Source organism: Felis catus, chromosome A1 (genome assembly GCF_018350175.1).
Source record: "Felis catus isolate Fca126 chromosome A1, F.catus_Fca126_mat1.0, whole genome shotgun sequence".
Taxonomy (NCBI): domain Eukaryota; kingdom Metazoa; phylum Chordata; class Mammalia; order Carnivora; family Felidae; genus Felis; species Felis catus.
The window spans coordinates 204,433,569-204,445,227 of NC_058368.1; the positions used below are offsets into that span (position 1 = coordinate 204,433,569).

The 11,659-nt window shown below is 44.0% G+C and overlaps 1 protein-coding gene, 1 long non-coding RNA gene and 1 pseudogene across 4 annotated transcripts in view; 2 read left to right on the top strand and 1 right to left on the bottom strand.

The window, feature by feature from the left end:
* The window catches only part of NIM1K (NIM1 serine/threonine protein kinase), a 66,760-nt gene extending 60,118 nt beyond the window's left edge, over positions 1-6,642 (bottom strand). Inside the window, exon 1 of the mRNA XM_023238605.2 lies at positions 6,379-6,642. The gene's annotated coding sequence lies outside the window, so the exon portion shown is untranslated. The remainder of the gene's footprint in view (positions 1-6,378) is intronic.
* LOC101092492 lies at positions 1,415-2,015 on the top strand (annotated as a pseudogene).
* Positions 6,093-11,446, top strand: LOC109493037. 3 transcript variants are annotated; one of them, XR_006585424.1, is made up of 4 exons: positions 6,093-6,307; positions 6,830-7,011; positions 7,779-7,934; positions 11,411-11,446. It is a non-coding gene; the product is annotated as an uncharacterized LOC109493037 (long non-coding RNA). The 3 variants fall into 3 exon arrangements; XR_006585425.1 differs by lacking the exon at positions 6,093-6,307 and adding an exon at positions 6,355-6,464; XR_006585421.1 differs by lacking the exon at positions 6,093-6,307 and having other exon boundaries at positions 6,754-7,011.
* Positions 11,447-11,659: the final 213 nt, after the last annotated feature.

The window sequence follows — 11,659 nt, forward strand, 5'->3', positions numbered from 1 at the left end:
CGTTCAATAAGGGGTTAATATCCAAAATATATGAAGAACTTATACAACTCAAAAAAAAACCCAAATAACCTGATTTAAAAATGGACAGAAGACATGAATAGGCATTTCTCCAAAGAAGACATCCAGATAGCCAACAAACACATGAAAAGATGCTCAGCATCACTCATCATCAGGGAAATGCAAATCAAAACTACAATGAGATATCACCTCACACCTCAATGAGAGATACTTTTACTTGCTAAAGTAAAACACAAGAAACAACAAGTGTGGGTGAGGATGTGGAGAAATAGGAACCCTCGTGTACTGTTGGTGGGAATGCAGACCAGTACAACCACTGTGGAAAACAGTATGGAGGTTCTTCAAGAAGTTAAAAATAGAACTACTCTACAGTCCAGAAATCACCCTACTGGGTGTTTATGCCAAAAATACAAAAACATTAATTCAAAGGGATACAGGCTCCTGTATGTTTGTAGCAGCATTATTTACAATAGCCGAATTATGGAAGCAGCTCAAGTGTCCATCAATAGATGAATGGATAAAGAAACGGCATATGTATATACAATGGAATATTATTCAGCCATAAAAAGAACGAAATCTTGTCATTTGCAATGACATGGATAGAGCTAGATAATATACTGCTAAGTGAAGTAAGTCAGTCAGAGAAAGACAAATACCATATGATTTCACTCATGTAGAATTTAGGAAACAAATGAGCAAAGAAAAGAGAGAGAGAGAAACCAGGAAACAGCCTTGGCATAGAGAACAAACTGATGGTTACCAGAGGGGAGGTGGGCAGGGGGATGGGTGAAATAGGTGATGGGAATTAGAGAGAGCACTTGTGGTGAGCACTAGGTAACGCACAGAATTACTGAATCACTATACTGTACCCCTGGAACTAATATTACACTGTATGTTAACTATAAAATTTAGTTTTAAAACTAAATAAGACTTAACCACTACTTCTTGCTACCTGTGGAATATATATTGTTTTATAATACATAGTTTATAACAAAGAAGTAGATTATTTCTTTATAATAAAGAAAAAAGGTTTAAAGAAAGGAACAGAGGAGAGCCTGGTTTGCTCAATGAGCTAAGCCTCTGACTCTTGATTTTGGTTCAGGTCATGATCTCATGGTTGGTGGGTTTGAGCCCCACATAAGGGCTCCGTGCTCACGGTGCACAGCCTGCTTGGGGTTCTCTCTCTCTCCTTCTCTCTCTGCCCCTCCCTCCCTCTACCTCTTTCTCTCTCTCAAGATATATAGGTAAACTTTAAAAATGAAAAAAGAATATATGACAAAGTAACCAAGGAGAGAGGAGGCTGGGTAAAAGAATGAGTGTTTAAAAGGGAGTCAGGGCAGAACGACTTCAGGCAGGGCAGGTGGGGATCCCGGCGAGCTGGCCTAGGAGGCGGCCGATGACCACACTCTGGGCCTTCATGTGCAACGACCTGTTCCGCTTCGACATTAACTTGGATCCACCTACAGAAATGTAACGGATTCCTTTTTACTTACAGTACCTCCCCCACTGGCCAGGGTATTTCATCATTGCAGAGACACCTGGTGGAGAGTTAACGGGTTAGATCACGGGTAAAGCAGAAGGCTCCGAAGCTAGGGAAGGAAGAATGGCACGGGCATGTCACGGCTCTCTCTGTCCGCCCCCCCCCCCCCCCCCCCCCCCCCCCCCCCCAGAATTTCGACGCCTTGGTTTGGCTGCTAAACTTATGGAGTTATTAGAGGAGACTTCAGAAAGAAAGGGTGGATTTTTTGTTGATCTCTTTGTAAGAGTATCTAACCAAGTTGCAGTCAACATGTACAAGCAGTCGGGCTACAGTGTGTACGGGACAGTCATAGAGTACTATTTGGCCAGCAACAGGGAACGTGATGAGGACGCTTATGATATGAGGAAAGCACCTTCCAGAAACACTGAGAAGAAATCCATCATACCATTACCTCATCCTGTGAGGCCTGAAGACGTTGAATAACCATGGGCAGTGGTTCTGAGGCTGATGTTCCAGATATGTTAGGGGCAATATTATTTTCACGGGATGATCCTGGAGCTCTATCGGGAGAAAAGTAATCATTTAGGTCTTACAGACTTCAAGAAAATACAGGTTACAAATTTGAGTCTCATTGTTTCCTGTTAGCAACATCGTGCCTACTAAAGCAGTTCAGTGTAATAAAATTCCATCAAAAAGGCAGCTAGGTCAGATGGAAACATTTCACTATTTGGGTTCAGAATATTCACTCTGTGTTAAGGGGAAAAACATGCTCCAGTCTCCTCCTACATTCTGTGCCTGAGAACCACTGCTACATATATATATATATATGTATATATATATATATATTTGTTTTATATTGTCTGTTAATTGAAGCTTTAAAAGCATATGTGAAATGTACAAATCTAAGATGTATAATAAAATGCATTGTTGACCCTAAAATAAATAAATAAATAAATAAATAAATAAATAAATAAATAAAAGGGACTCCGGAGAAATGACCGCACACTTAATATCTCTGGATTTGTTGCCTCACATGCAAAACAAGAGGGTGAACAAGTCTACATTCTAGAGAAATATTTACCTTGCAGGTCACCAGTGGTTGGCATGGAGGATGCCTCATTATTTTAGACTTGGCCATCACATCATTGATTAGTCCACAGCAAATGTACTGTCGCTGTGCTCTAATTTAATCGTAAAACCAACATGTCCCATAAAGCAAATACACAAAGAATATAAAAACTATTTGTAGAGCTAAGGGTATGACCCTAACGAATGAGAGCACTGATCATTGTTAAAAGACAAAAAGTGGTAAGAAAACAGAAATGGAATGCAGGATGGTCTGGCAGCATGCATGATTCCAAAGAGCAGCAACCAAGTATTCAAAACTAAATATCTTGAGTTGATGCAATCAAGAATAATCAATATGTGACAAGGAAAAGTAACCAATAAAATGGAATGATTTTCCAAGTATGTCTATATCATTAATTCCCCAGAAGAGCAGGATACAAGTTCCTCAGGACCAGTAGGTAGATGAACATAATCTGTAGAAAGCAAGTTCATATTTAGTGAAACTTCACAAAACAATGAGAGAATCCTACAAGGTTCCAGACAGAAAAAAAATAGATATCATGACAAGAATCAAGAATCAGAATAGCATTGAACTTTCAGCCACATTGAAAGCCGAAAACAATTAACTGATACCTTCCAAAATTGGCAGGATTTCCAGTCCATCCTACACCCAAGCAAACCATCAATTAAGTGCAAGAGTAAAATAAGGACATTTTCAGACACGCAAGGTCTCAAAATTTTATTTCCCATAACTCTTTCTTAAGAAGCTACCAAAGCGGGTGCTTCAGAAAATGAAGCAGTAAACTAACACAGAGGAAAACCAGAGAACAGAGAATGGGGACAAAAAGGAAGTGAAGGGAAATCTCAGAGTGCTGGTGTATGTCAGGACTAGGAAAGAACTGGTTCAGACTGGGGCTCCATTTTGAAGAGCTGGGTGGGGGTTGGGGGGCCTAGAAGGATCTAAGGACTGTCTGATGCATTTCATTGTATAGAAAATACCAAGGAGAGGTGTTTTACAGAGCCATTAGAATATTTGATAAGAAAGAGCCAGAGGTTCTTAAAAATTAAGCAAGTAAAAAAACAATTATTTTCTCCACAAAAACTTTTTATTTTTTTATTTTATTTTTTTTTCAACGTTTATTTATTTTTGGGACAGAGAGAGACAGAGCATGAACGGGGGAGGGGCAGAGAGAGAGGGAGACACAGAACCGGAAACAGGCTCCAGGCTCTGAGCCATCAGCCCAGAGCCTGACGCCGGGCTCAAACTCACGGACCGCGAGATCGTGACCTGGCTGAAATTGGACGCTTAACCGACTGCACCACCCAGGCGCCCCACCACAAAAACTTTTTAAAGAATGATAATAGGGGATGGCAACAATAGAATGAGACTAGTTTTGTAAACAGCTGGTCCTCTCAGCAACCGAAAGAAAATCAGCCAATGAATTGAGGTTTTTTTAGTCCTTAGAGAAACACCATAATGAGACTCAAAAAATGAAGGTGGATTTCACGCTATATTTTAATTTTTAAATTCTTCAAACTGAAACTACATATTTGGCTATAAACATTAACCTACTAAGACGAAGTATTTTTTTTTTCTTCTTTTAAAACTGTAAGTCTAGGGGCTTCCAAATTTCCCAATCATGTGCCATCAATGTACAAAATTGATTTTATAGGATTCACTGCTCAGGAATTGTGGATGTACTGTATAAAGGATTATAGTTCTTTGAAGACACCAACATTTGCTACTGAAAAGTATCTGAATGATGCTACTGCTTCCCCCAAATTAATCCATCTTAATTGAAAACCTCAGGCTAAATCAAGAGCATAGAGGGCTCTATGGCCTACATGTAGTTATTACTGGGAAATTTAGATTTCATACAAACCTGCCTTTATTTTAAATGCAATGTAGTTACTAGAAAAAAACACACACCTCAAACTAAATATCCAATCCACATTTTTTCCTAACACAGAAGAAGGCCTCTCTAAAGGTTTTTCCAAGCTCACCACTTAACAGTGGTCAAGCCAAAAATAAACCCATGAGGCAAATTCAACAGCACACAAAACAGGAGTCCACGGAGAGCAGGACTTAGCTTTTCCTCCATTCACCTCTTTCTGGGACCCCCACCCACATTCCCCATCTCCTAATTAGAGAGCTGATTAGGACTCCAAATTATAAAACGCTAAATGGGGAGGGGGATGTGGTGCAAGGCCGGGATTCCTTTAACACCAGACACTCTCCTCCTTCATGCTTCCCCCCCTTATTGCAGCGAGCTGTGGGAAGAGGGCTGGGCCAGCGGGGCTGATTGGCTGGAGGGCAGTGTTTACACTCAGTTGTCTAAGAAGGAAGGTCTGTGTCACAAATTGCAAACTCTGGAAAGATAAAATTTGAAAACAACATGCTTGGGCTCTAGTATTTTAAGGAAAAGAAACAAGTATCTTATAAGCTCATTTATTATTACCATGGTGACATGAGGGGACGTGAGGAGATCTCACGAACAGTTCCTGGTTCCAGCCAGGCTGCGCATCAACGGCGCGGGGCAACTTCTTCGGTTACCATGGCAACCAAAATTAGAAGTGCTTTTTGCAACACTAACAGAAACCATCTTTTGAAGCGCTTCTGTGAATCACATTGAATACTGATGATGCAAGCTTGAGTGATACATATTTTTCAAACATTAAAACACACACACACAGCGTATTGCCATACACAAATACTCCTTTTAGATCCCGCGTTGAAATCTTGACTTAACTTGGAATAGATTTTTCGGTCTGGTTTTGTTTGTTTCCCTTTTGGATTCCCGCGGACTCGAGTGCAAACGCGATTTGTTTAATTTCCAAACTTGTCTGAATTGCACGGGTAAGAGCTTAGAATGTGGTTCATTTGCTCCCATTTTGAAACGGGATGAGAAGTGGGGTGGGGGAGGGTGGGTCTAACAGAGAGCCCTCTTGTCTACTAAACTCTGGAGGACGAAAACGCGGGTGGGGGGGTGAAACGGGGGTAGGGGGTAGGGGGAGGAGAGGCAAGGAGGGAGGAAAGAAGAGGGAGGGAAGGAAGGGAAGGAAAAAATGCGGAAGGCTGAATCTTTGCTGCCCCAAGAGCACCTTTATCTGTTACTTTGACCTCTCCATCTGCCCAGGTGTTGTGTCGGGAACACAAAAGCTGATCAGAAATGTCATTTTACAGACCCCGTTGCCATTCTTTCCTGGTCATCCTGGAGCTCCTAATACTCCCGAAGGGACATCCGGGAAGAGACGAGGTTCCTCCTTACTCGTACAGTCTTTAAAAAAGCACGATTCTTTAGGGAGCGTCGTGGTGTGGGGTGTGGTGGGCCACAGCCGTTCGCTGTCAGCGCCCTCTCTGCCAGTCCGGGTCACGCAGGTCCCCACCTGGGCTCACGTCCTGGGGCTCGGGTCCCCGCGCCAGGTGCGCGCCGGGCCGGGCGCGAAGCCGCCCTCCCGGGCTCCCGTGCGGGCGCGCACTCCGACGCGGGGGCCCGCACGGTGGCGGGACGCGGGGACACACGCGCGCGCAGACCCAGGGGCGCCGCACACTGCACGGGCACCGGCTCGCCTGCGCCTCCGGCTACAACGCCCTCTGCTCGCGCTCGCCCCCGGGAGCGCCTGCCCTTCTCCCGCGCCCAGCTCGCGCCCTAGCCCCTCCGGGAGCCGTGCCCCCTTTTCCCCCTCGGCTTGCCGGGGACGGGCGCTGCTCGCAGCCACCCCCCCGCCCCCCGCCACCAGGTCAGCAGCCTGGGGGAGGAGGGGCGGGAGGGGTGGAGGTGCTGGCTGCGAGCCCCGCGGCCCTCGCTTACCTTCGTGGCGAGCCCGGCTCACGGACTCGGCTGCGCGGGGCCAGGAGCTGGGGGCGGTTGGAGCTGAAGCGGGCGCGGCGCGGGAGGTGCGTGGGTGGCGGGCGCCGCGGCCGCGCGGGAGGCTCCCTGAGCTGTCAGGGACCGCGGACCTGACCGACAGCGGCCCCGGCAAACCCCGCCCGCTGGCCCCGGCCCGGGCTCTGCAGCGGGGACAGAGGCGCCCCGCAGCGTTTCCCCGGAGGACCAATAGGGAGCGGGGGGCTGGCCCGGGGGAGGGGGCCAGGGGCCGGTCAGGCTCCGGGACTCGGGCCCGGACCTCGTAGGCCGGTTTCTATGGCAGCCAGGAAGGAGGGGCTGGAGGGAGGGGGGTGCGCGGCTCGGGGACACCCATCGCAGACACTGGAGGAGGGGGGGGGGGTTGGCCCTCTCACAGAGAGAGTCCCTCCTACAGGATGGATGAGAACGGGCGACACAGCCAAAAGAGGGTTGACACAGCTCTCGTCCGCTCACGCCTCGTACTGAGCCTCTCGAGCCTCTTGATCAAAGGTTTACCGTGTCCTTGGTAGACCGGGACCCAGCGAGCTTACCAACAGAACGGGGTTTCCAGCAAACCCACCGTGACAGCTCCTTCGGGTGAGTCTGGCAGGATTTAGGCTCTGCAGAAAGAAGTGCTAATGCCACCCTCTGCCCGGATCCCTCCCATACAATATATCCAGTTCCTATGGTGTCATTTAGACTGTAAGTCCCTAATCTCTTGCCTACTCCCCAGCTATAACCCTCCGGCTAATGGTAGGTGCCAAATATTTTTACAGTTTACAAACAAGGAAGCCAAGTCACTGAATTGAGTGTTGAGCGGAGAATGCGATTCACAGACTAGCAAAACCCGTAGGATAACTAGAGGTTATCCACTGAAGTTCAAGTCCTTCATTTTACAGAGGAGGAAAGTGAGATCAGAGAGGTCAGTTAACAAGGATCACACAGCTTGGTTAATGGCAAAGCCAAGACCAGCACCCTAAGTCACAGCTCAGCAAGCACTCTTTCCACCTCCTCATGCTCCCAGATTCTGTCTTCCTGATTGCCAGGGCAATATTTACGAAAGCAAAAGTGTAGATGAGTGAGTTTTAAATCTATTTATGGTAGAAATTAGGGAACCCAAAGATTCTTTGTTTTGCTATTTGGCAGGCCTTATTATAAATATTTTCAAAAGAGTAACTGATTAAATCCTCACAATAACCTTATTTTAGGTATTATTACCATCTCTTTGGACAGATGAGGAAACAGCTCAGAAAGGTTATTTGACTGCTCAGCTGTCCAATGCTGGTGCTGGAATTCAAACCTAGGCAGTCTGACTCCAGAGTCAGTGCTTTTCTTCACTCTGATGCCTCTTTGTGTGATTGAAGGGGCCAGGAACAGGAAGAAGAAGAAATAAAACCTTGGACAGCTCCAGGGACTGGCCACTGAGATTGGCGAGAAACCAAAACAACCTGGAATGTTCCCTTCCTTGTTTGATGAGAGTGGTTATCTACTTTACAGGATAAAAGTTCTCTGTGAGAAAGGTTTGTCTTTAAAGGGAGGCCCTTTCCTTAAAAGATAAGAGGCATTTTTTTTTTTTTCTTTTAAGAGCAGTCTTTAGTTGGATGGCTTAGTTGGTTAAGCATCCAACTCCTGATTTTGGCTCAGGTCATGATCTCCCCATTTGTGAGTTCCAGCCTGGCATTGGGCTCCGTGCTGAGTGTGGAGCCTGCTTGTGATTCTCTCTCTTCCTCTCTTTCTGCCCCTCCCCAACTCATATGCACTCACACTCTCGTTCTCTCTCAAAAATAAACTTATCAAAGAGCAGTCTCTAAGATAGCACATGCCATCAGTTTGTTTTCTTTCTTTCTTTTTTGAAAGATTTTATTTTTAAGTAATCTGTGGTCTGGAACCCAGAACTCAGAGATCAAAAGTCACATGCTACACTGAATGAGCCAGCCAGGCGCCCCTTGTTTTCTTTCTAAAGCAGAGTAAGAGTTTACCTGTTTAAAAATGTGATATAAAATACTCCTTGAATCCTATAACAGGACAATACACAGGATAGGAGTTCATAAGGAAACTGCCTGGAAGCCAAGAACTTCAAACTCACAACCGAACATGGACTCTCTCATAGACCCTTGCATCACGCCCGCATGGAGTATCATAGATACTAGATTCTAGTGGCTTGGAAGGTTACTGAAGACCTGAGGCTATCATAGAAAAGGAAAACTTCAGCATCAAAGACGACTTCTAAAGTCCATTGGCCAGATTCCATTCCAGAAGCCTCCTGCACCCCTATTTCTCCTGCAGCTATTCTGCTGGGGTCTACTCCCTTTCAAATCAGAACTGTTCCTTCACACTTTCCTTTCCCTTGAAAGTCCTGGGACCCCAGTCATATAGGACTGACTGTTCATTCAGTTCCCTCCACTTGAAAGAAGTGTTGTTTTCTCCTAGAAAGGGCCATTCAGTAGGTTGATTACAATGTAACAGCATATAGAAGTTAAAAATTGTTGCTTTGAAGAGTATGGGGAAACATTTTCAACATATTAAGTGAAAGCAAAAGTTACAAAGCAGAATGATACAAATTTGTGATATGTTTGAGTAGAAGGAAATACATTAGATATTGGTAATGTTTTTTGTGAACTGGTGGAATTACAGGTGGTTTAAATAACCTTAATATTTTCAGCATTTTTTCTTTTTTCCTACAATGGACGTATATGTCAGAAAAAAATATTTTAATGTCAGAAAAATATTACTTTCCAAAAGAAAAAACCTATAAAGTCCACTTAGTCTCGGTTTTCTAAACCCTGCTCCATTGTGTTGGCAGAAAGTAGTCCTGGATGATTCTAACCCAGGAGGTACTTGTTCTATGCTTTGAGAGCCTCCTGGCAGTAGCTAAAAGTTTAGACCTTTGAGTCATAAAGTTACACCTTGACTCCCAGCTCTGCCACTCATTAGCTGTATGAACTCTTTAGTTGCAAGCATCTTCTAACCTCAATTTTTTCATCTGTCCTCTGGGAATTGTGAGAATTAATGAGATAAAGTTACTGGCGAACAGTTTAACTAGGTTGTCTTAACCTGGAGTCCATGGGCTTGGAGTGGTTGGTGGGAGGATCCCCCACTGAAAGTGTTTAAAGTATGCTCCTTTCATCACAATCTCTAAGTAGTTGGGGCCCCAAGCAGGTCAGCGCTTCTTCTAATAAGTGCTTAATAAGTGGTAGCTACTTTTGCTATTTCAAGTTCTGAGGGATCGTTCCACATTTGGTACTATTCTAGGGCGTATGGGGACATTCTACTCATTTTCTGGATATTGTTACCTGGTACACTGCATCCCTGCTGAATGTGAACCTGGGCTATTCCTGGGGTTGGACTATTCCTACTCTCCTTCCTCCTTTCCTCTGATAGGGATATTTGACAAATCTTGGGAGAGGAGATAAAACAAAACTTTTCTAAGACTGCATAGTGCTGTAGAGCTGGATCTGCAACTCAAAAGGCGTATGTGGTTCCAGAAAAAAAAATGTCTTTATCCTGTTTAGGATCTGTGTGCTACCTAAATCTGACAATTCATGTCTTTCCACAATTCAGAAAAAATTCCCAATCTCTTTGAATATAACTCCTCTCCCATGTTTTACCTTTCTTTTAGGATTTCGAGTTGGACATTATGTATGTCAGAGCTCATTCTATCTCATGTCCTTTTTCATGTTTTCCAGATTTTTACCTTCTGTTTAACTTCTTTTACACTCTGGTAATTTCTTCAGATCTGATATTTCACGAATTCTCTCTTGGCTGTAATTGATTAGCTGTTGAACCTGCACACTGATTATATAAGCCTTGTCAGTGCAAATACAACAAGATCACAAGGTGGAAGCATGAGAATGCCAATTTCATCATTTCACAGCAGGGGGTCAATTGACAGTTTAAAAATGAATCACAATCAGTATTTATTGAAATCCTTTGTCCTTAACTTTATAAGAATCTTTTTTTTTTTTTTTAATTTTTTATTTTTGGGACAGAGAGAGACAGAGCATGAACGGGGGAGGGGCAGAGAGAGAGGGAGACACAGAATCCGAAACAGGCTCCAGGCTCTGAGCCATCAGCCCAGAGCCCGACGCGGGGCTCGAACTCACGGACCGTGAGATCGTGACCTGGCTGAAGTCGGACGCTTAACCGACTGCGCCACCCAGGCGCCCCAATATAAGAATCTTTTAAGAACTAATATTTCTTGGGGCGCCTGGGTGGCTCAGTCGGTTAAGTGGCCGACTTTGGCTCAGGTCATGAGCTCACGGTCCGTGCGTTCGAGCCCCGCGTCAGGCTCTGTGCTGACAGTTCAGAGCCTGGAGCCTGTTTCAGATTCTGTGTCTCCCTCTCTCTGACCCTCCCCTGTTCATGCTCTGTCTCTCTGTGTCTCAAAAATAAATAAACATTAAAAAAAACATTTTTAAAAAAGGAACTAATATTTCTTGCAATAAAGAAAGATTTTTCTGAGCTTTACCATTTTATTCTGCTTATTTGTTAAATTAAGCAAAATAAAACTGAAAGAATTAAAACTAGCATGGTAATCCTGCTTTAAAAAGTCCTCTCTGCATCTCCCTCTCTCCTCTTCCTTTTCCTTCTTCTTTTTCTTCTTCTTCTCCTTTTCCTTCTCTCTCTCTCTCTTGCTCTCACGTGTGTGTGCGTGTGTGTGTGTGTGTGTGTGTGTGTGTGTAGAGATAGATATTCATATATTCATGTAATGTTAACAACAGTTATTTCTGGTTAATGGGTCTTAGAGTAGATTTTTTTACTTTCTTATTTCCTGAAATATGTGAATCTTTTACTTGTATAGGTGTAATTTAATATTAATAACAAAATGAAAAAAGAAAGAGGTCACAAATTTCAGTGGCTGAATGAGGGGCCACTGCCCCTGCCTCTGCCAGTCAGCTTAAATTCTATCGATATTCTTGGTACTTTATTTAATTCACTTGAGACCTTCCTGCCTCGTCATTTAGTCTAATGTTCAATATTGAACTTTCTTCCATAGGTAAAATACAACAAATAGAGAAGAAAAAGAAAGAAAGAAAAAAAAACCTGTGATCTTGAGAAATTTTCATTAAAATGTAATTTTCACCATGAAATTTGAGTCGCTGAGATTCTCACGGTTGTAGCAATTTTACTCCACACTTTTCTTGACCGTGTAACCACATACAGCAATTAGTGTAATATGTTCTTATAATTGGCACTTGGGTATTACTTACTATTGGGCAAGGAAGAATAGTTTAAGAGCCCCGGG